This window comes from Triticum aestivum, chromosome 7D (genome assembly GCF_018294505.1).
Source record: "Triticum aestivum cultivar Chinese Spring chromosome 7D, IWGSC CS RefSeq v2.1, whole genome shotgun sequence".
Classification (NCBI taxonomy): Eukaryota; Viridiplantae; Streptophyta; class Magnoliopsida; order Poales; family Poaceae; genus Triticum; species Triticum aestivum.
In genome coordinates, this window is record NC_057814.1 from 263,608,648 (window position 1) to 263,634,261 (window position 25,614).

Below are 25,614 nucleotides of genomic sequence, written 5' to 3' on the forward strand. Positions count from 1 at the left end.
CAAGGCTTAGATGTTGCTGCCCTCCCTTCCCCCCACTATATATAGGGCCAAGGGAGAGGGGGGCGCAGCCTTGCCCCTTCCTCCAAGGAAGGGTGCGGCCAGGGGGGAGTCCTTCCCCCCCAAGGCACCTCGGAGGTGCCTTCCCCCTTTAGGACTCTCCCTTTTTTCTTATCTCTTGCGCATGGGCCTCTTGGGGCTGGTGCCCTTGGCCCATATAGGCCAAGGCGCACCCCTTACAGCCCATGTGGCCCCCCGGGGCTGGTGGACCCCCTTGGTGGACCCCCGGACCCCTTTCGGCACTCCCGGTACAATACCGATAAAGCGCGAAACTTTTCCGGCGACCAAAATAAGACTTCCCATATATAAATCTTTACCTCCGGACCATTCCGGAACCTCTCGTGACGTCCGGGATCTCATCCGGGACTCCGAACAACTTTCGGGTTTCCGCATACATATATCTCTACAACCCTAGCGTCACCGGACCTTAAGTGTGTAGACCCTACGGGTTCGGGAGACATGCAGACATGACCGAGACGCCTCTCCGGTCAATAACCAACAGCGGGATCTGGATACCCATGTTGGCTCCCACATGTTCCACGATGATATCATCGGATGAACCACGGTGTCGAGGATTCAATCAATCCGTATGCAATTCCCTTTGTCAATCGGTATGTTACTTGCCCGAGATTCGATCGTCGGTATCCCAATACCTTGTTCAATCTCGTTACCGGCAAGTCTCTTTACTCGTACCGCAATGCATGATCCCGTGACTAACGCCTTAGTCACATTGAGCTCATTATGATGATGCATTACCGAGTGGGCCCAGAGATACCTCTCCGTCACACGGAGTGACAAATCCCAGTCTCGATCCGTGCCAACCCAACAGACACTTTCGGAGATACCCGTAATGCACCTTTATAGTCACCCAGTTACGTTGTGACGTTTGGCACACCCAAAGCACTCCTACGGTATCCGGGAGTTGCACGATCTCATGGTCTAAGGAAAAGATACTTGACATTGGAAAAGCTCTAGCAAACGAAACTACACGATCTTTTATGCTATGCTTAAGTTGGGTCTTGTCCATCACATCATTCTCCTAATGATGTGATCCCGTTATCAATGACATCCAATGTCCATAGTCAGGAAACCATGACTATCTGTTGATCAACGAGCTAGTCAACTAGAGGCTTACTAGGGACAGGTTGTGGTCTATGTATTCACACATGTATTACGATTTCCGGACAATACAATTATAGCATGAATAATAGACAATTACCATGAACAAAGAAATATAATAATAACCATTTATTATTGCCTCTAGGGCATATTTCCAACAGTCTCCCACTTGCACTAGAGTCAATAATCTAGTTCACATCACCATGTGATTAACACTCACTGGTCACATCACCATGTGACCAACATCTAAAGAGTTTACTAGAGTCAACGATCTAGTTCACATCACTATGTGATTATCACTCAATGTGTTCTGGTTTGGTCATGTTATGCTTGTGAGAGAGGTTATTAGTCAACGGGTCTGAACCTTTCAGAACCGTGTGCTTTACGAATATCTATGTCATCTTGTGGATGCTACCACGCGCTATTTGGAGCCATTTCAAATAATTGCTCTACTATACGAATCCGGTTTACTACTCAGAGTCATCCGGATTAGTGTCAAAGTTCGCATCGACGTAACCCTTTACGACGAACTCCTTTCCACCTCCATAATCGAGAAAATTCCTTAATCCACTAGGTGCTAAGGATAAGTTCGACCGCTGTCATGAGATCCTTTCCCGGATCACCATTGTACCCTCTTGACCAACTCATGGCAAGGCACACTACATGTGCGGTACACAGCATAGCATACTATAGAGCCTATGTCTAAAGCATAGGGGACGACCTTCGTCCTTTCTCTATCTTCTGCTGTGGTCAGGTCTTGAGTCTCACTCAATACTCACACCTTGTAACACAGCCAAGAACTCCTTCTTTGCTGATCTATTTTGAACTCCTTCAAAATCATGCCAAGGTGTGCTGTCTTTTGAAAGTATCATCAGGCGTCTTGATCTCTATGGATCTTGATGCCCAATGTGTAAGCAGCTTTATCCAGGTCTTCCTTTGAAAAACTCCTTTCAAACAACCCTTTATGCTTTCCAGAAATTTACATTTCGGATCAACAATATGTCATTCACATATACTTATCAGAAATGTTGTAGCGCTCCCACTCACTTTATTGTAAATACAAGTTTCTAACAAACTTTGTATAAACCCAAAAACTTTGATCACTCCATCAAAGCATATATTCTAACTCCGAGATGCTTGCTCTAGTCCATGGAAGGATCGCTGGAGCTAGCATACCTTTTAGCATCCTTAGGATTGACAAAACCTTTTTGATTGTATCACATACAACCTTTCCTTACAAAACTGGTAAGGAAACTTGTTTTGACATCCATCTGCCAGATTTCATAAATGTAGCTAATGCTAACATGATTCCGACGGACCTAAGCATCGCTACGGATGAGAAAAACTCATCGTAGTCAACTCCTTGAACTTGTGAAAATACTCTTTGCCACAAGTCGAGCTTCATAGACGGTAACATTACCGTCCATGTCCGTCTTCTTCTTAAAGATCCATTTATCTCAATGGCTTGCCGATCATCGGGCAAGTTCACCAAAGTCCATGCTTTGTTCTGATACATGGATTCTATCTCGGATTTCATGGCCTCGAGCCATTCGTCGGAATATGGGCCTACCATCGCTTCTCCATAGCTCGTAGGTTCATTGTTGTCTAGCAACATGACTTCCAAGACAGGATCACGCATTACTCTGAAGTAGTGCGCATCCTCGTCATCCTACGAGGTTTGGTAGTGACTTGATCCGAAGTTTCATGATCACTATCATAAGCTTCCACTTCAATTGGTGTAGGTGCCACAGGAACAACTTCCTGTGCCCTGCTACACACTAGTTGAAGCGACGGTTCAATAACCTTATCAAGTCTCCACCATCCTCCCACTCAATTCTTTCGAGAGAAACTTTTCCTCGAGAAAGGACTCGTTTCTAGAAGCAATTACTTTTGCTTCCAGATAGGAGGTATACCCAACTGTTTTGGGTATTCTATGAAGATGCATTTATCCGCTTTGGGTTCGAGCTTATCAGCCTGAAACTTTTTCACATAAGCATCGCAGCCCCAAACTTTTAAGAAACGACAACTTAGGTTTCTATAAACGGTGTCGTCTCAACGGAATTGCGTGGTGCCCCTTTTAAAGTGAATGCGGTTGTCTCTAATGCCTAACCCATAAATGATAGTGGTAATTTGATAAGAAACATCATGGTATGCACCATATCCAATAGGGTGCAGTTATGATGTTCGGACACACCATCACACTATGGTGTTCCAGGCGGTATTAATTGTGAAACACTTTCCACAATGTCTCAATTGTGTGCCAAACTCGTATCTCAGATACTCATCTCTATGATCATATCACAGACATTTTATCCTCTTGTCACGACGATCTTCAACTTCACTCTGAAATTGCTTGAACCTTTCAATAATTCAGACTAGTGTTTCATCAAGTAAATACACTCAGCATCTACTCAAATCATCTGTGAAGTAAGAACATAACGATATCCACTGCATGCCTCAGCATTCATTGGACTGCATACATCAAAATGTATTACTTCCAATAAATTGCTCTCTTGTTCCATCTCACTGAAAACGAGGCCTTTCAGTCATCTTGCCCATGTGGTATGATTTGCATGTCTCAAGTGATTCATAATCAAGTGAGTCCAAACGATCCATCTGTATGGAGTTTCTTCATGCATATATACCAATAGACATGGTTCGCATGTCTCAATCTTTTCAAAAATGAGTGAGTCCAAAGATCCACCTACATGGAGCTTCTTCATGCGTTCTACACCAATATGACTCAAGTGGCAGTGCCACAAGTATGTGGTACTATCATTACTATCTTATATCTTTTGGCATGAACATGTGTATCACTACGATCGAGATTCATTTTAGGTGCAAGACCATTGAAGGTATTATTCAAATAAACAGAGTAACCATTATTCTCCTTAAATGAATAACCGTTTTGCGGTAAACATAATCCAATCATGTTCAGCGCAACCACCAAATCTCGATGGTAGAGGGAGCATGCGATGCTTGATCACATCAACCTTGGAAACACTTCCAACACATATCGTCATCTCACCTTTAGCTAGTCTCCATTTATTCCGCAGCTTTTATTTCGAGTTACTAACACTTAGCAACCGAACCAGTATCTAATACCCTGGTGCTGCTAGGAGTACTAGTAAAGTACACATTCATATAACGTATATCCAATATACTTTGTCGACCTTGCCTGCCTTCTCATCTACCAAGTATCTAGGGTAGTACTGCTTCAGTGACCGTTCCTCTCATTACAGAAGCACTTAGTCTCGGGTTTGGGTTCAACCTTGGGATTCTTCACTAGAGCAGCAAACGACTTGCTGTTTCATGAAGTATCCCTTTTGCCCTTGCCCTTCTTAAACTAGTGGTTTTACTAACCATCAACAATTGATGCTCCTTCTTGATTTCTACTCTCGCGGTGTCAAACATCGCGAATAGCTCAAGGATCATCATAACTATCCTTGATATGTTATAGTTCATCACGAAGCTCTACTAGCTTGGTGGCAGTGACTATGGAGAACTATCACTATCTCATCTGGGAGATTAACTCCCACTCGATTCAAGCGATTGTGGCACTCAGACAATCTGAGCACACGCTCAACGATTGAGCTTTTCTCCCTTAGTTTGCAGGCTTAAGAAACTTGTCAGAGGTCTCATACCTCTTGACGTGGGCACTAGTCTGAAATCCCAATTTCAGTCTTCGGAACATCTCACATGTTCTGCGACGTTTCAGAAACGTCTTTGGTGCCACAATTCTAAACCGCACCGAACTATCACGTAGTTATCAAAACGTGTATGTCAGATGTTTTGTAACATCTACAGACGACGCTGAGGTTCAGCACACCGAGCGGTGCATTAAGGACATAAGCCTTCTGTGCAGCAATGAGGACAATCCTCAGTTTACGGACCCAGTCCGCATAATTGCTACTACCAACTTTCAACTAAATTTTCTCTAGGAACATATCTTAACCAGTAGAACTAAAGCGCAAGCCATGACATAATTTGCAAATACTTTTTGACTATGTTCATGATAATGAAGTTCATCTGATTATGAACTCCCACTCAGATAGACATCCCTCTAGTCATCTAAGTGAAACATGATCCGAGTTCAACTAGGCCGTGTCCGATCATCACGTGAGACGGACTAGTCAAGATCGGTGAACATCTCCATGTTGATCGTATCTTCTATACGACTCATGCTCGACCTTTCGGTCCTCCGTGTTCCGAGGCCATGTCTGTACATGCTAGGCTCGTCAAGTCAACCTAAGTGTATTGCGTGTGTTCCGAGGCCATGTCTGTACATGCTAGGCTCGTCAACACCCGTTGTATTCGAACGTAAGAATCTATCACACCCGATCATCACGTGGTGCTTCGAAACGACGAACCTTCGCAACGGTGCACAGTTAGGGTGAACACTTTCTTGAAATTATTATAAGGGATCATCCTACTTGCTACCGTCGTTCTAAGCAAATAAGATGCAAAAACATGATAAACATCACATGCAATCAAATAGTGACATGATATGGCCAATATCATCATGCTCCTTTGATCTCCATCTTCGGGGCACCATGATCATCTTTGTCACCGGCATGACACCATGATCTCCATCATGATCTCCATTGTGTCTTCATGAAGTTGTCACGCCAACGATTACTTCTACTTCTATGGCCAACTCGTTTAGCAACAAAGTAAAGTAATTTACATGGCGTTATTCAATGACTCGCAGGTCATGCAAAATAATAAAGACAACTCCTATGGCTCCTGCCGGTTGTCATACTCATCGACATGCAAGTCGTGATTCCTATTACAAGAATATGATCAATCTCATACATCACATATATCATTCATCACATCTTCTGGCCATATCACATCACATAGCACTTGCTGCAAAAACAAGTTAGACGTCCTCTAATTGTTGTTGCAAGTTTTTACGTGGTTTGTAGGTTTCTAGCAAGAACGTTTCTTACCTACGTATGACCACAACGTGATTTGCCAATTTCTATTTACCCTTCATAAGGACCCTTTTCATCGAATCTGTTCCGACTAAAGTAGGAGAGACAGACACCCGCTAGCCACCTTATGCATCTAGTGCATGTCAGTCGGTGGAACCTGTCTCACGTAAGAGTACGTGTAAGGTCGGTCCGGGCCGCTTCATCCTACAATGCCGCCGAAACAAGAAAAGACTAGTAGCGGCAAGAAGAATTGGCAAACTCAACGCCCACAACTACTTTGTGTTCTACTCGTGCATAGTAACTACGCATAGACCTGGCTCATGATGCCACTGTTGGGAATCGTAGCATAATTTAAAATTTTCCTACGCTCACCAAGATGCATCTATGGAGTCTACTAGCAACGAGGGGAAAGGAGTGCATCTACATACCCTTGTAGATCGCGAGCGGAAGCGTTCCAATGAACGTGGATGACGGAGTCGTACTCGCCGTGATCCAAATCACCGATGACCGAGTGCCGAACGGACGGCACCTCCGCGTTCAACACACGTACGGTGCAGCGACGTCTCCTCCTTCTTGATCCAGCAAGGGGGGAGGAGAGGTTGATGGAGATCCAACAGCACGACGGCGTGGTGGTGGATGTAGCGGGTCTCCGGCAGGGCTTCGCCGAGCTTCTGCGAGAGAGAGAGAGGTGTTGCAGGGGAGGAGGGAGGCGCCCAAGGCTTAGTGTTGCTGCCCTCCCTTCCCCCCACTATATATAGGGCCAAGGGAGAGGGGGGGCGCAGCCTTGCCCCTTCCTCCAAGGAAGGGTGCGGCCAGGGGGGAGTCCTTCCCCCCCAAGGCACCTCGGAGGTGCCTTCCCCCTTTAGGACTCTCCCTTTTTTCTTATCTCTTGCGCATGGGCCTCTTGGGGCTGGTGCCCTTGGCCCATATAGGCCAAGGCGCACCCCTTACAGCCCATGTGGCCCCCCGGGGCTGGTGGACCCCCTTGGTGGACCCCCGGACCCCTTTCGGCACTCCCGGTACAATACCGATAAAGCGCGAAACTTTTCCGGCGACCAAAATAAGACTTCCCATATATAAATCTTTACCTCCGGACCATTCCGGAACCTCTCGTGACGTCCGGGATCTCATCCGGGACTCCGAACAACTTTCGGGTTTCCGCATACATATATCTCTACAACCCTAGCGTCACCGGACCTTAAGTGTGTAGACCCTACGGGTTCGGGAGACATGCAGACATGACCGAGACGCCTCTCCGGTCAATAACCAACAGCGGGATCTGGATACCCATGTTGGCTCCCACATGTTCCACGATGATATCATCGGATGAACCACGGTGTCGAGGATTCAATCAATCCGTATGCAATTCCCTTTGTCAATCGGTATGTTACTTGCCCGAGATTCGATCGTCGGTATCCCAATACCTTGTTCAATCTCGTTACCGGCAAGTCTCTTTACTCGTACCGCAATGCATGATCCCGTGACTAACGCCTTAGTCACATTGAGCTCATTATGATGATGCATTACCGAGTGGGCCCAGAGATACCTCTCCGTCACACGGAGTGACAAATCCCAGTCTCGATCCGTGCCAACCCAACAGACACTTTCGGAGATACCCATAATGCACCTTTATAGTCACCCAGTTACGTTGTGACGTTTGGCACACCCAAAGCACTCCTACGGTATCCGGGAGTTGCACGATCTCATGGTCTAAGGAAAAGATACTTGACATTGGAAAAGCTCTAGCAAACGAAACTACACGATCTTTTATGCTATGCTTAAGTTGGGTCTTGTCCATCACATCATTCTCCTAATGATGTGATCCCTTTATCAATGACATCCAATGTCCATAGTCAGGAAACCATGACTATCTTTTGATCAACGAGCTAGTCAACTAGAGGCTTACTAGGGACAGGTTGTGGTCTATGTATTCACACATGTATTACGATTTCCGGACAATACAATTATAGCATGAATAATAGACAATTACCATGAACAAAGAAATATAATAATAACCATTTATTATTGCCTCTAGGGCATATTTCCAACAGATGATGTCATCGACGTAGAGCAGCAGATATGCAGTGTCAGCTCCCTGATGATACACGAATAGTGAGGCATCGGAGCGAGTGGACCGAAAGCCCAAAGACTGCAGGAAGGCTGCGATACGCTGGTACCAAGCCCGAGGCGCCTGCTTTAACCCGTAAAGAGAACGGGAGAGCAAGCACACAAAGTCTGGGCGCTCGGCGTCGACGAAGCCAGTCGGTTCCTCACAGTACACCTGCTCGGCAAGGTGGCCGTGCAAGAAGGCATTGGAGACATCCAACTGGTGCACAGGCCAGGCGCGCGAGACCGTCAACTGGAGCACGGCGTGGATCGTGCCTGGTTTAATAACTGGGACGAAGGTGTCGGTGAAGTCCATGCCCGCGCGCTGCCGAAGTCCACGAACCACCCATCAAGCCTTGTAGCGCTCGAGAGAACCGTCCGGGCGAGTCTTGTGGCGAAACACCCACTTGCCAGAGATGATGTTGGCACGAGGGGGTCGCGGAACAAGCTGCCACGTGCGGTTGCGCTGTAGGGCATCGAACTCCTCCTGCATCGCAGCTAGCCAGTGGGGATCCCGAAGGGCAGCGCGAGCGGAGGTGGGGACGGGTGATGGGGTCGACGTCGAGGCGGTGCACACATACTCGTCAGCGGAGTAGCGCGTGCTAGGGCGAAGCACTCCTGCTCGGGCACGGGTGGTCACACCAAGTGATGGGGCAGCAGGACCGGTGGGTGCCGCAGCGGCGGGGGCACCGGCAGCGGAGGGGCCGCGGTGGCGGGGGCACCAGCAGCGGAGGCCATGGCGGCAGCAGTGCCGGCCGATCCGGCGGCGGAAGAGGCGACGGGCGAGGTTGACGTTGAGCCCGTCGCAGGAGTGGCGGGTGGGGTGCCGGGCTCAACCTCGTATGAGGGAGACGGGGACCCGAGGGCCCGCTCGGACTCGACCTCGGGGGAGGGAGTCACGAAGCTGAGTGGTGGCGGTAGAGGGCGCCGGGCCGGGGGGGCGCCGGGGGGTGCCACCGCACGTCGCTCCATGAAGGGGGCGAGGGGGCCGGCGCCGAAGGGGTCGAAGCCGGAGGAACCTGGAAAAAAGGGAAAACCTTCTCGAAAAAGTACAGGTGCCTCGAGGTGTACACGCGATGAGTGACTTGATCATAGCACCGGTAACCTTTTGTGTTAGGAGGGTAGCCAAGGAAGACGCATGGGACGGATCGTGGTGCGAGCTTGTGTGGCGTGGTGGACACGGTGCTAGGATAACAGAGACACCCGAAGATGCGGAGACCATCATAGGACGGTGGTGTGCCGAAGAGAAGGTGGTGAGGGGCGTAGTTCCACCAAGGGCGACATGGACGAATGTTAACTAAGAGAGTGGCGGTAGCGAGGGCATCGGGCCAAAACTGAGCGGGCACGTTAGAGTGAAAGGGTAACGTGCGAACGCAGTCATTAAGAGTGCGGAGAATGCGCTCGACGCGGCCGTTCTGCTGGGAAGTGTAGGGGCAAGTCAGACGGAAGGTGGTGCCGTGAGAGCGAGAAGTGTGCGAAGAGCGACGTTGTCAAACTCTTTTCCGTTATCAGTTTGGAGTGCGAGTATGGGGCGACCGAACTGGGTGGTGACATAGGAATAAAAGGCGGTGAGTGTGGCTAAAGCATCGGACTTACGATGAAGGGGAAAAGTCCAGACATGATTAGAATAATCATCTAAAATCACCAAGTAGTAGAGATAGCCCGTGTTGCTCGCAACGGGAGATGTCGAAACATCACTATGAAGTAATTGAAACGGAAAAGTGGAAACTGAAGAAGACGCACTAAAGGGAAGACGAACGTGCTTGCCTAAGGGACAAGCCTCACAAGAGTGCTCATCGAGCTTATTACATGAGAAAGAGAAACTCCCAAGAATTTAACTTAAGACGGTGTGGTTGGGGTGACCCAAGCGAGCGTGCCAAAGGTCAACGCCGGCGGCAAGGGTGACGGGTGTGGAGGTGGAGGCGCCGGCGTGCACGGGGTAGAGCTCATGGGGACTGTCACAACGGTGAAGCACCATCCGGGTACGGGCGGCTTTCACAGAAAAGCCAACACTGTCAAATTCAACAGTAAGTGGGTTCTCACGAGTAAGACGATGAACGGAAACTAGGTTCGTGACTAAATTAGGTGAAACAAGAACATGAGACATAGTGATGGGTGTGGAGTGGAGGGAAAGCTAGTGCTACCGATATGAGTAATAGGTAAGGAGAAGGCATTGCCGACGGTGATACGAGTGGGTGTGTGAATGGGAGTGGAGGAGGTTAGGTTACCGGGATGAGATGCCATGTGCGCAGTAGCACAGGAGTCCATGTACCGGTCACCTCCATCGACAGAGCTACTCGGCGACGGCGTGGAGTGCTGGGTGGCGAGGAGGATGGGGTCCCATGGCACAGGTACCGGCGGCGGCAGAAGGCCCCCGTAGGGCAGCGCCGGGACGGGCGGGCCATAACCACCGAGGGGCGGCGTCGCAAGGAGGGCGCCGTAGCTGGCGCCATTCGGCTGGTAGGGCGCGCCGATGAACGCCTGGTGGCCAGCGGGGAGAGCCTGCTGATAGTGTGCCCCCCCGGCGTCCTGGGCCCACTGCTGCTCCAGGCGGCGACGACCACCGCCAAGCCGGTTGCGTCGGCCCCCTCCCCCTTGCGGGTGCTGCGGGGGAGGCGCTGGTGGTGACAACGGGTAACACCCGGCGGGTGCGGGAGGACGCGACTGGATCGGCGCGGCCGGTGGAGCGGTTCCACCGTAGATGGTGAAGTAGCCCGGAGAGTCCATGCAAAGCGTCAGAAGCGTCGGGAAGAGGAAGGGGGCGGCGGCGACGGTACGCGGGAGCGCGCGGCGGCGGCTCGTCGGGTTAGGGTTGCAGCGCGACGGGGCGGCAGTGGCGCGCGGCAGAGGCACCAAGTCAGCGCAACGGGTGGGAGCGGAAGCGGCGCGGCGGCACGGGGCGGCCACGGCGTCAAAGGAGGACGCGGGGGCGGCGACGACGGTGTGGAGTGGCGGCGGCGTGTGCGAGGAGGCGCTGCGCGGCGGCGACAGCGGTGAGGAGCAGCGGCGGCGGCGCGCCCGATGAGGCGCGGCACGTTGGCGGCGGCGATGGCGCGCGCGAGGAGGCACGGCGCGGCGGCGGCGGCTTGCCCTATGTCAGGACCTTCAAGATGATACCATGTAGACGGGAAAGTTCGCAATACAATAGACATTGTATTGATGGGGTGCTGGTGCACGTATATATAAGTACAGGGTAGGCCTCAACCTCAACTATACACAACTAGGAGGTGGGCCACAACACGTAATACATGCAACACAAAATACAACTCAACAATTACAACCAGCCTGGTAGAATTAAAATACCAAATCTAAATGGTCGCCGCCCGATCTCTTTGTCCTCCTCCAGCATCTGGCAAAATAAGAATCGAGCAAGACACCGGCTGTATTCGCCGGTGTCGCCTCGGCGGTGGCCTTCATGGGATACAATCGGTGGCGGCCTCCCGTGTTCTAGTTTTCCTCGATGATGGCGGCGGGCGGGGACGTGCTGCCCGTCACCTCATCCACATCCGTAGCCGCATCACCTCATCGACATCCACAACGGCTTCTTTCTCGGCCTGCATGTCGCGGCTACGCGCGTGTCGACGGCGGATGGCGCAGTTGTCGGTGTCAAAACCGGCGGATCTCGGGTAGGGGGTCCCGAACTGTGCGTCTAAGGCGGATGGTAACAGGAGGCGAGGGACACGATGTTTACCCAGGTTCGGGCCCTCTCGATGGAGGTAATACCCTACTTCCTGCTTGATTGATCTTGATGATATGAGTATTACAAGAGTTGATCTACCACGAGATCGTAGAGGCTAAACCCTAGAAGCTAGCCTATGGTATGATTGTTGTTGTCCTATGGACTAAACCCTCCGGTTTATATAGGCACCGGAGGGGGCTAGGGTTACACAGAGTCGGTTACAAGGGAGGAGATCTAAATATCCGTATTGCCAAGCTTGCCTTCCACGCCAAGGAGAGTCCCATCCGGACACGTGTCGAAGTCTTCAATCTTGTATCTTCATAGTCCAACAGTCCGGCCAAAGGATATAGTCCGGCTGTCCGAGGACCCCCTAATCCAGGACTCCCTCAGTAGCCCCTGAACCAGGCTTCAATGACGATGAGTCCGGCGCGCAGATGGTCTTCGGCATTGCAAGGCGGGTTCCTCCTCCGAATACTCCATAGAAGATTTTGAACACGAGGATAGTGTCCGGCTCTACAAAACAAATTCCACATACCACCGTAGAGAGAATAATATTTCCACAAATCTAATCTGCTGACAGCTTTTTATAGCGTGACATTCTGCCGTGGTCTGGTCATGACGAACCGTTTTTCCGAGCCTGCCACTTCACGTGTTGCGAGGCGGTTTTCTTGGCACGTCTTGTCGAAGCAGAGATCGTGTCCCCTTATCACGGGATTCTTATCAATACGGGTGTGGGTAACCCAATCGTGCCTGTTGGTATGACTCCTCGATTTTAGGCAAGTTCCAAACGGCCACGCGGAGGATGCTTGATATTCACCCTCTTTATAAAGGGGCCAAGGTCTGTCCTTTTCTTCTCGCGCTCAATCGAATCCTTCCCCCACCTCGAGTTCCAACACCGAAGGCTCAGGCTAGGCGCTTCGGACCTTCAGTCATGTCCGGATCCAACCTTCAAGGTCGGTGGATGCCCTCCTCTGTCACATAGGAGGATATCAAGAAGCTAAGAGAAGCCAGGTATCTGACCGCCGAAATCTCGCACAGGCTGCCTGCTCGAGGGCAGGTCATCCCCACTCCCGAACCCAACGAGAGTGTCGTATTTATTTCCCACTTCCTCCGAGGGCTAGGCTTTAGTCTTGATCCGTTCGTTAGAGGGCTTATGTTCTACTACGGGCTTGATTTCCATGATCTGGCTCCGGATTCCATCCTTCACATCTCGTCGTTCATCGTTGTGTGTGAAGCCTTCCTCTGCATCACCCCACACTTCGGCTTATGGCTCAAGACCTTCAATGTGGAGCCAAAGATGATTGAGGGGCGACACGCAGAGTGTGGAGGTGCCATAATAAGCAAAGGCGCGGATGCTCCATGGCCAAAGGGTTCCTTCCCGGAGACGTCCAATTTATGGCAGCGGGAGTTGTTTTACATCACAGCTCCTCGAGGTACTAAGTGGGAGGCTGCCCCCACCTTCCGTTCAGGCCCCCCGCCACAACTGGCGTCGTGGGTCAATAAGGGGCTGGACTGGGGGCCAGCAAATGACGTGCCGACATTGCAGAGTCGCATCCGAGATCTCCTCCGGAGAGATATCAACCTTGTCAAGGTAATGCAAGTCATGCTAGTTCGTCGAGCCCTGCCTTGCAAACGCCGACCTCTCCGTATGTGGGAGTTCAACCCAGAAGGGCCGCGAATTATTCAGCAATTCTTCGGCGCGCCGCTCGAAGAGATGTATGGATTGTTCTTCGGATCACGAATAAAGTGTCCGGACACCACCGAGGAGCGGGTCGGAACTGCAATCGTCCAGACACCCAAGTAAGTAATTCCGCGGCCAAACACGTTGTCTTTTAATTTACCACAACATCATTCTGACAAGTCGCCTTTTCACCACGACTGGATAAAAAAGGCGAAGATAATCAGGTGTTCGGCCCCCCTTCCCGAGGGCTCACCGGTTCCCGTACTAGCCAGGATGCTTGAGCTCGCGCCTTATCAAGCGCCATCAGGGGAAGATAAAGGGAGGAACAAAGAAGCCGAAAGCGAGCCTCACTCATTATTCATGCAAACCGGGGGAATTAGTGCCTCCGCGAAGGAGGATGACCAGAGAGAAGAATCTAAAATTCCCTCTCCCCAGGGAAGGAAGTGGACCGCCTCTGAAGACTTGGAAGCAATGGTCTCCAAGCGAGGGAAGAAACCTTTGTCAGAGGGCCCTACCCCGGAGGGCATCCTTACCGCACAGTACCCGCGAGGGGGCCAGCCCTCCACCGAGCTGTAAGTAAACAAAAGTACTTTATAGTAAATATACCCTGCTTCATTTCTGAGAATAATAACCGAGAGGTATGTCTTGTAGTTTGTATCGTAGCCCTTCTCGACAGAGTTCGTCTTCGGGAGGATCTTCTTTCGGAGATGATGGAAAGCGAGACGCCTCCCAGCCTCGTGAAGCGGGCAACCCTGAGGTGTCATCACGGAGGATTTCTCCTGATCCGCCAAGGCCAGAAGGTAACCCTTCGGCCACCCGAAGTCTGGAGTATTCGGTTCCTAAGGAGAGCCACAAAAAGAGTCCGGGACCATCTGGTGCGCGACCAGTCGCACTGATGAATCTTCTGGTGCAAGCGGCTATCTCAGAAGCGCATCGTACGCTAATGGGTACGGTGGTTGAGAGGATTTCGTCCGCCGAAAGCGGGTTGCATGAAGCTTTTTTGAGCCTGCTGAGAGGCTTTGAGGTACGCAAAGTAATATATATTTTTTGATGGTACCGCACACGCTAGGTGTGCCCTATGCGGATAGTAGCCCCTGAGACTCTGGTTGCTGTCGAAAAAGACGGCAAATAGAGGATCATAATCCCAGGTAATAACCGTGCTGCTTTCACTTGCAGGTGGCTGAGGGTCCGGTGGCTAGCCAGACTGGTGAGTTTGCCGAGCTGAAGCGGCAACTTGATGTGGCAGATGCCGACATCGTGCTTGTAAACAAGCGGCTTGACGAGGCACAGGGTATGTATTCTCTTATGTTCGGCACATATTAAGAGGAGCATGAGGCTAGTATCTGTAATATGCTGTGACTGCAGATGGAGCTGTAGCCGTGGAGACCCTTCGGGCGGAACTTGCCTGAGCCAAGGAACAAGCCAGGAAGAGTGATGCGGCCGCCCTGAAGGCGGTCGAAGAGCTAAGAGCCGAACAGGCTGCGCATTGCCAGAGCAAAGAGAAAATAGCCAAGATGGCTGTTGAGCTGAAGGATGTTGCCGACCGTTATAAGCTTCTTGAAAAGGAAAGCCAAACGAAGACGGCGGACCTGGAGAAAGCCACGGTAGCAGCCAAGGAAGCCCGCTCTAAAATCAGAGCGGCGAAGGAGGAGCTACGTCAAGCCGGAAATATCACGGCTGGGAAGCCCTTTTTGTTGCGGACGAAGTTCGGAGATCCTAAGTATGCCCTTCTGGATCAATTATGGAGTTCTGCGGACGCGTACCTGGATTTGGCAGCAAGTGCTGCTGATGCGACCAAGTTTTTCGAAGATCAAAAAGATCACGAAGTGGAAAAGTTGTTCTGGTCGCAGTTCAATGCTCCGGCGCTTCCGCTGCTGTTAAATGAGCAAATGGCCGAGTGGGACGAGCTCCATAGGTTGTCTGAGCTTGCCATGAGGTCTGTTGCGGATCATCTTTGGCCGGAAGGACCAAGGCCGAATAGTTATTTTGGCTTAGTGCAACGAGTCCTTGGTGTTGTGTCGTATATCGACGCTGTGAAGAGGTCGGCGTGCATAGAGGGTGCGCGGATGGCTCTTGCCCGTGTCAAGACATACTGGGCAGAGATGGAGGCCACCGCTATTGCAACCCAGAGTTCGGCCGTAGGCCAGGTATCGGCCGAGCACTATTTTGAAGATGTCTTAGAAGGCGCTCGTTTAATAGAGGCTCGGTGCTCGAAGAGTATCATGTTCTAGTGACATGTATCCCGATTGTAAGAACAATGTTATTTGAATTATAAAGGCTGTGTTTATACTTTTTACCGAAAGTATTATTATGCCTCATGTGCGGTCGTTTATGTATATATATATATATATATATATATATACATATAACCTGAAAGTTTGCAGTCGTCGGCTTCAGCCCCCATGCATATAATGCGGGGGTGGTCGCAAAAGCGCGTCTTCACATTTGATCCAACGTCTTGGTCCATTAAGGAGGTGGTAGCGCGGCGAACGAGGCAATCAGACTATATTGCTTTAACACTTTCACTTAACCATAGGAGTTTCACAGTGGGGCTACTATATAGCCCCTGGTATTTCCGCGGCTATCCGAATACGGTGCGCGTACGTACATGACCGGGAAAACTGGCCCTTCGTTAATGCGGAGGAATCCCGAAGATTCCGCCAAGTCATCGACTGGTTGACCAGTCTCGTGCTTTATCATGACAGTCAGTTTTCGGATTTCTCTACTCAGGTGCTCATCCGGATGAACCAGGGCACAATCGCAGTAGTTCTCCCGGTGCCACCTTAGCCGATAGAGCGGAACATAAGGTAGCAAAACGTGGGAGCCGGGCAAACCCAACATTTGACCAAAGACATGATTCGGAGCTGATGCATATAAGGCCAAACTCGCGACGCCGAACACACCCTAAGGTATTCGGTCTTTACAACATATACCGGGCTGAGTAACGCCCTTAATAATGAAACCCAAGAGTCCAGGTACGTGCATTATTCTGACGTAGCAAAATGCCAATAACGCCAGCATCCCTCTCGGTTATACTGAGTATCCGGAGGATGTAAAGCAACAAGAGACAGTAAAAAAGGTTTACACAGGGTCTTAATCTAGAAAGAAACCTTTGAGCGGGGCCCTGCTGCATGTCTGCGCCTGTGTCTCCGTTGTGCCGTATCCTGGAAGGGTGTAGCACGATTATCATCTGTAAAAGAGAAGAACTTAGGTGAAAGTTGTGGTGCGAAAAATTGGTTATTCTCAATAAACCATTAAAATTCAAGATGAGTAAGGTCGAGCCGAACTGTAGTCCTTTTTACATGCGGGAAGCCCCTGGTACCGCCTATGGGGGTATGTCCATCGAACCAATCTCAAGTTTATCTAAGTTGTTACAGCTAGTGATTCGCCGGACTCGTCTAGCCGTGTCAGCGGTATTGACGACCGATTGTTTATTCTGGTTGAAGGGGTTGTTTAGTGTTCGGCTGCTAAAGCCGCCACACGTTCCTCTGCGCGTAAGGAACGCTCAACATTTCCGCTAACTGTGATGATGCCATGTGGACCGGGCATCTTAATCTTAAGAGAAGCGTAATGCGGTACTGCATTAAAACGAGCAAAGGCCGTTCTTCCGAGTAGTGCTTGATAGCCGCTTCGGAATGGAGCGATGTCGAAGGTTAACTTTTCACTTCAGAAGTTGTCGGGGGAACCGAATACAACCTCTAGTACGAGAGAGCCCGTGCAGCTAGCCTCTGGGCCTAGTATTACTCCTTTAAAGGTAGTATTGCTTTGGCTAATTCTCATTGGGTCTATCCCCATTTTGTGGACTGTGTCCTGATATATCAGATTAAGACTACTGTCGCCGTCCATGAGGACTCGGGTGAGATGGTATCCGTTGATTATTGGGTCTAGCACAAAGGCAGCCAGCCCTCCGTGCCGGATACTTGTCAGGTGATTCCTGCGATCAAAAGTGATCGGGCAGGCCGACCAAGGGTTGAACTTAGGGGTGACGGGCTCTACGGTGCGTGTGTCTCGGAGTGCATGTTTTCTTCTCCTCTTCGTCACGTGAATCATGTTCACTGTTTTGACCTCTAGTGGGAACTTTTTCTGTCCCCCAGTGTTTTGCTGACGATGCTCATCCTCGTCTTCAGTTGGTGTCCCCTCCCCTTGTGTTCGGCGTTTAGCTTACCGGCCTGCTTGAAGACCCAGCATTCTCTGTGGGTGTGATTTGCAGGTTTATCGGAGGTGCCATGAATCTGACATAATTTGTCTTGAATCTTGTTTAGGCTGGACGGTCCATCTCTGTTGCCTTTGAAAGGCTTTTTCCGCTGACCGGGTCGAGAGCCCCTAAATCCAGCGTTTACCGCCGTGTTGTCTGGGCTGTCTTCGTTATTTCGACGCTTTCTTTTATTGCGTCGTGGTTTTCCATTACCATCCCTGGCTTCAGATGTACCTGGGTCGCTGGTGCTACTACGGGCCAACCAGCTATCTTTGCCCGCGCAAAAGCGGGTCATAAGGCTTGTTAGGGCTTCCATTGTCCTTGGCTTTTCTTGGCCGAGGTGTCTGGCGAGCCATTCGTCTCGGACGCTGTGTTTGAAAGCTGCTAAGGCTTCGGCGTCCGGGCAGTCGACGATTTGATTCTTCTTAGTGAGAAATCTGTTCCAAAGCTTTCGGGCTGACTCTCCGGGCTGTTGAATTATATGACTTAAATCGTCTGCATCCGGAGGTCGGACATAGGTCCCTTGAAAGTTGGCCCTAAAAGCATCCTCAAGCTCCTCCCAACTTCCAATTGAATTTTCAGGGAGGCTCTTCAGCCAGTGCTGAGCTAGTCCTTTCAGCTTGAGGGGCAAGTATTTGATGGCGTGGAGATCGTCTCCGCGAGCCATATGGATATGGAGGATGAAGTCCTCAATCCAGACCCCAGGGTCTGTCGTTCCGTCGTACGCCTCTATGTTCACGGGTTTGAATCCCTCTGGAAATTTGTGATCCAGCACCTCATCGGTGAAACATAGGGGGTGTGTGGCACCCCTGTATTTGGATGTGTCATGCCGTTCTAACGGTTGTAATGTTTGGTTTTGATTATGCGCTGGAGCGCGCTTCCTAGGTCCATAGATGGATCTAGTCGTGCCGGCCTTTTGGAGCGAGTCCTCGCGTGGATCGTGTGCTGACTTATGTGCGGCCTCGTTAGCCGCTCTATCGCGGCCACGAGGTGGTCAATCCGACCGGTCGGCCGTTTTATTTTTCGGCTGTGTAGGCTCTAAGGCCTCATCATCGAATTCAGGCAACAGCTTGCGCTTTGGATAGCTCTTTGTGTGGCGACTACCACCATACTTTTCTTCAGTGTCGAGAACTTTGTTCCATCTACTGTTGAGCGTATTCTGCGCAGCTTTAAGCCTTTGCTTCTGCTTCTTCAGACTCCTCACGGTGGCAATAAGCCTTCTACGGAGGTTCTCCTTTTCCAATTGCCTTTCCGGGATGGTGTGTGCATCGTCGTCCGGACTGTTTTCCTCTCCGGAGAGAGGTTGATGAGCTTTATCCTCGGCGTCGCCGTGATCGGACAGCGGCTCCGTACTATGTTCGCCGTCCGCTGGTTCATCTTGCTCTGTCGCTGGGTCGTCGTTTCCTCTGGAGTCGACCAGGGTATTATTTTTTCTTGCGCTGTTATCGCTGTTCTTGCTGAGGCGGGATTTGGAGCGGCTCCTACGCCGTCGCTTTCGTTGCTTCTCGAGGGAGCTATCCTTCGCTGCATCCTTCCGTTCCTTGTCATTCTTTTCTTTGGGTGTATCCACCATATATATATTGTGTGATGAAGTGGCTGTCCAGTGCCCTGTGGGCAGTGGTTCCTGTTCTTCTCCTGCATCGTCGTCCATACTGTCGATGTCTTCGGAGTCGAAATCGAGCATGTCGGTTAAATCGTCGACAGTGGCTATTAATGGGTGGTGAGTGGGGAGCGAATTTCTTCGTCGTCCGCATCCCATTCTAGCCGGACATAGTTCGGCCAAGGGTCTCCTGACGGGGAGAGAGACTTCAACGAGTTTAGCACGTCGCCAAAGGGCGAGTGCTAGAAGATATCCGCGGAGGTAAACTCCATGATCGGTGCCCAATCGGATTCGATAGGCACGGACGCAGGCGGTTCAGAGCCCGTGGCCGGGGACGAATCCAAATGTCCCGCAACACGAGTCTCATCAGAGGTGAAGTCAGTATTCGGCTCTAGCGCCGCTGAGTGTGCGGCCTCCGTGGCAGGGTCCATCCACCCATCCTCGGACGGCGTAATCTGCTCTGGATCAAGGGCCGGAGTAGCTGTAGGTGGGATCTCCCGAACACTGTCCATCGGCAGAGCTAAGTCATGCCTGTCGTGACTGTGCGGCGCACCTGACATGGGCTCGAATCCGTCGAAGATCAAGTTTCCGCAGACGTCGGCAGTATAGTTCAAGTTTCCAAACCTGACCTGATGGCCAGGGGCGTAGCCCTCGATCTGCTCCAGATGGCCAAGCGAGTTGGCCCGCAGTACGAAGCCGCCGAATACGAAGATCTGTCCGGGTAGGAAAACCTCACCCTGGATCGCATCGTTGTCGATGATCGAAAGAGCCATCTAGCCTTACGGTGACGGCACAGTGGAACTCTCAATGAAAGCACCAATGTCGGTGTCAAAACAGGCGGATCTCGGGTAGGGGGTCCCGAACTGTGCGTCTAAGGCGGATGGTAACAGGAGGCGGGGGACACGATGTTTACCCAGGTTCGGGCCCTCTCGATGGAGGTAATACCCTACTTCCTGCTTGATTGATCTTGATGATATGAGTATTACAAGAGTTGATCTACCACGAGATCGTAGAGGCTAAACCCTAGAAGCTAGCCTATGGTATGATTGTTGTTGTCCTACGGACTAAACCCTCCGGTTTATATAGGCACCGGAGGGGGCTAGGGTTACACAGAGTCGGTTACAAGGGAGGAGATCTACATATCCATATTGCCAAGCTTGCCTTCCACGCCAAGGAGAGTCCCATCCGGACACGGGTCGAAGTCTTCAATCTTGTATCTTCATAGTCCAACAGTCCGGCCAAAGGATATAGTCCGGCTGTCCGAGGACCCCCTAATCCAGGACTCCCTCAGCAGTCGCAGACACTGGAGGCGCTGTACGACGCGGCGGCGTCGAGGGCAGCGACGATGCCCATGCCGCCGTGCTCCCCGACAAGCCGGCGTGGAGCAAGTCGGCACTCTTCCTCGAGCTGTATTGGAGAGGCCAGCTGCGGAACCACGCGCTGGCTTAGTGCGGCAACTACCTCCGAGTGGCTAGGCTAGGTAGGTGGAGAAGCGAGCTGTCGGGCTCGGCGGGCCACCCAGACGGCTTTTATTCCGGAGAACTGCTCTTCCTGCTCGCCGGATGCCGCCGAAAGAGTGGGCAAAATGGTGGAAGGAGGAGCTTGGCCAACGTCCTGCTCCTGAACGGACTGTGTGGCCGGAGTTGGTTTCTCGCATTCCACGCGGGTTTCTATATCTATATCTATATCTATACTACTATATATATATTACTATATAGTGTACCAATTTTAAGTAGGACTAAGAACATCTATCATAACCGTTGATCTTCTAAATCCAACGACCAATATCAGTAGGATTCGCATGAACAGTACACTGCTGCTACCTCACCTGTGTTCTAGAACAATCAAGACGGAGGGATGTGATGGTTGCTTGTCCGTTTATTTTACCAGGACACTTATTAGTGGTTGGGTTTTGTGATATGATGGCTTTACTGCCGCGAGAATCGCGTGCAGTGCCGCCCTCTACACTAGTACTACATCGGTCGTGGTTTATTAGTCCCCCATTGAATTTGACTGAAGATTTAACTGACAAAATGTTAGTGCATGTCAACAAAAACTATATCGTTAGACTAGTATTTGAACATAGTTTTCAATGATATAATTTTAGGTGACATGCATCAGCATTTATCGTACTATATATAATGTTAGTTCAATTTTTGGTCGTACTAATCTATAGTAAGGTGCCCGTGCGTTGCACGGAACAGTGAAATGCATTGATCGGGGAGTTGTTTATTTTGACAAAGGATGTGGGGATCATCTCATGTGTAACGGATATCGATAGGTTTCTTCAAAGGGTGTGGCTAGGTCTCAGTCCAAGTCTGAGTCAAATGATATAGTATAAGAAGAAAAATAAAAAAACTGGAAAATAATTTTTTGTACTAATCTCCATGCAAAATCAATCGACTAAGACATAACGAAGTCTCTATCGACTGAGACATAGCAAAACTGTTCTTCGAATATTATTTCATCTCTAGAGCTCACAAACATCCGGGTGAAATAGATAAAAAAGTATCTTTTGCAAACAAAAGCGTTCAACTGTTCAACCTGCATCCAAAACTTGTGAAGAAATAACACTTATTGTGCTTTGCAAGAAATGATCTTTAAGAATTACTTTTTGAGTATCGATTGTTATACATGTTGGCTACAGATGACATGGCACTTTCTTATAGTCAACAGTTGGCTATACTATTAAGTAGTAACCATGCCCTTATACACCTAGACAGAGGGGTTAAATAAGGATGACTTGGAAGGGGGTAGAGGAGATGTAAGAAATGGTTCATCATAAGTCTTTCACCAGTACTGTAGTAAAAATTTCATACATGGAAGATTCTAGACTAAACCATAAATGGATACACTTTTATTCATGCGCGATACTCCAATAGAGCAAGATCATGCATGGAAGTCTCCACATGCTTAGACAGCGGATTACATTGAGCGAAGACTAATGATCAACATTTAACTTGGTAATGCATATGTCCAGGTGAACCTCCTTGGAGTCCCCGTGCACCTCGTTGGGGGCCAAATCATACCATGCATCTTCCATGTCCACATCGGCGGGAAGGTCCCAGCTAGGCACAGTCCTTGATGTAGCCAGCCCAGCCAGTGTCGCTGCCCATGTACCTCTGAGGGGTAGTAAGAGTGAGCATACACCCGTACATCGGCCTCGTGTCAGTATCAGCGTCAGCGGCGTCGCCCCTGACGCACACTATAGAGACAGGGCGACGGCCTGCGCGGGCCTCGCCGGTGCCCACGATCAAGAGGAACACGTTGCCGTCCTCCTCCAAGACTAGCAGGCGGCGGTGATCCTCCAACGACTCCGGCACTGTGAACGGGTAGCACGTCTCATACTTGATGTTCTCCGCCAAGAGCCAGTAGTGATCGCCGCACGCCTGCGTGAGGTGATGCAGGATGTCCACCGGCGAGCCCCAAAACGGCATCGGACACTCATAGCAGTAGACGAAGGGCTCTTTGGAGGCATCGACCAGGCCGTCCATGAAACGGGAGTGGTTGTAGGGGACGTTGCACCAGTTGAATATATGAGCAAGTTACTACGAGATTTAGTCTGAATAAGCACAAAATAAATCATGATGGCTATAACAGAGATTAAACTAATCATGTGGACTAGCATAGTAGATGAACAGATCGAATCTAGGACACACACACTAGAAACATGAGTTCTACCACGATTTCGAACAGGAAGGAAAGAAACGCATACGGTGCAACGGGAGCAGCACCGTTGGCGTTGAGGCTGTCACCCATGTCGTTTAGGAAGAGGTTGCCGAGGTCGGGGAAGAAGTCGTCACTGCCAGCAGTCGCGAGAGTGCACTCCCCAAATTTCAACAGCACCCGCCGAATGGAGCGCAGGAGGGAGTGGCTGTAGGGGACGTTGCGGCCACCGAATGGAGCGTGGGAGTAGCCCACGAAGCAGTAGATGGTGCTCCTCCCTAGTCTCTACTCTTATCTCTATCTCTACTACTCTTCTTTGTTTTTTATAATATACTAGTAGTAGTTGTCAAATCGAATAGTACTGCGCCGTCCGCTGCACGCCCGGCTAAACACGCCTCCTCGCCTCCATCAAACCCCTCTGTTAAACCCGCATAACTAGCTCCAATGGGTTGTGTTGCCACATGACCACCAGATGGCTTGATTGAGCCCAGTCGAGATGGTTTAGTAGGATTATGTGGATATTTCTCAAAAAAAAGAACACGTGGAAAAAGTGAAGCAACGTGCAGTTCTTTTTAAATGAATGTACAGTTTTATGGGATGAATACTACTTCCCACTTTTACAATATTGAACTAATATAGGCATTTATGCATCACTATAATTTCTTTTTATTTGAATCTATTAGCACATATATTACTTCTTTTCCCTTTTACCAAAATCACTCTGTTATATTAAGACGTGCCTTGCACGTGTATACATACTAGTAAATGTAGGTTTTTGAATGCGGTGAGGAGGCGGGTACAGCTGGGAGTGCAGCGGGCGGCGCCCTGGGCCAGCGCGCCTGAGAGGTCGCGTCCGCCTTGACCCCCTTGACGGTGCACATCACCTTGTGTCCAAATCTGAGATGACACGTGTACCAGATGAATGACTCCAAGCTCAACCACCGTGATGCAAGAGGTGCGAACCGAGGAACGCTGTTGGAGACACCCTCCTCGTCATCATCTGAGTCTTAGAATATCTCACCCACATCATCATTAGGCATGCAGCCGCCTTCATAGACAACGTGCGTAGAAGGAGTAGAGGCGACTGGGGATGCACCACGTCGTGGGCATTCCGTACATGCTTGTGTGCGTGCAGCGGGCATGCTTTTCCATCGGTGCTAGCTCTAAGGCCGAGGCTGCGGTCGTCTTCGTCTCCGGCTAGTCGTTGAGCAACGATGGCAAAGAGGTGCTGCAAGAGATGCGTAGGCGCCGTTGTGTGCGAGCTTCGCCGTAGCACGACGAACCGGACGTCGCCGCAGATGGCGCACGCCTCCATGCAGCCAAGTGTGTGCGCATGCATGTGTTATTCACATGCATTCCGCGGCCGAGTGTGAGTGCATGCATCTGTTGTGTACGTGCATTGTGTGCTCCATGTTGTGCGCGTTTGTGCATGAGTTGGATCGGCATGAGTTAGTGCGTTGCCGTGTGTACATGCGTGGCTGCATGCGTCCTGTACATGCATGGCGTCTTGCGTGGTTATCAATATAAACTAATAAAATATCTTCAACTTAGCATCCTGATGTATCGTCTCTAGTGATTAGCGAAGAGTTCATGTTCTTTAATTTGTTTATAGGCGGGCAGGCGGCAAAAAATAGGGGGAAACGTGCAAGGTTCATTGCAGACGCTCCACTGCGAGGTTCCTTGCTCCTTCTCGGTCGTCGGGAATCTATGTTCTTCCACTCTCTTTTTTACGTGAGCTTTGTTCATCCTTTTGCCAACACGCGAGACATCTAGCATCAAGGTGCACATGTCATGCAAGAAAATGGAGATAACCAGATAAGCAGTGCGTAAGTGAGTCGTGCACTTCGATGGCACCTACTCAACGATGGAGCACGGGATGGTAGCCATGACATGGTCAACCCTTTTTTGGAGAGAGTACGTACTACTAAATAACTTTGATGTGTCCCGTCAACTCGCAGAACGATGAGAAGCTTGCCTACTACGCCTTCTCCCTCGCCAACGCGTGCGCGGTGGCTCTCAGCATGAGGAGAAACTTTTGCTTACAAGTGGTGGATGTGCAACGGTTCATTTGGTGTCAGATTGCCAGAAGTACTAATGTAGTACCACCATTATTGTTTGACTTTCGGAAGAGGCGAAGAGCCAAGTGCAAGGCTAGCCATAGTGGGAGTAACATAAGTAGGAGTACCTCCTTTTTTTATTCTAGAAACAACCACACGTGAATATTGGACAGTAACAGCACAGCAACTGAATCAAAAATCGAAACCTTCCCGCCCGGCGCCAGCTGATCCCGCCGCTCCACATAGATGGCAAGTCAGGGCGACGCGACCTCTCACTGCTTCCGCCTTTGAAGCGGCACGCCGACCGAGGGCACCGCCCGCTGCACGCCCGGCATTTCAGACTACACATACTTTGTGAGACAAAAGGTGGGGCCATTATTAATGATATAGTATTATAGTAAAGGGACTAACTATTGTAAGCAGGCTACATATTAGGTTGGTTCTAGATGATGTGTCAACTTGATATAGCCGTATGTTGGCTGTACTATTAACCATGCTCTAAGTGTGGTGTGCGTCG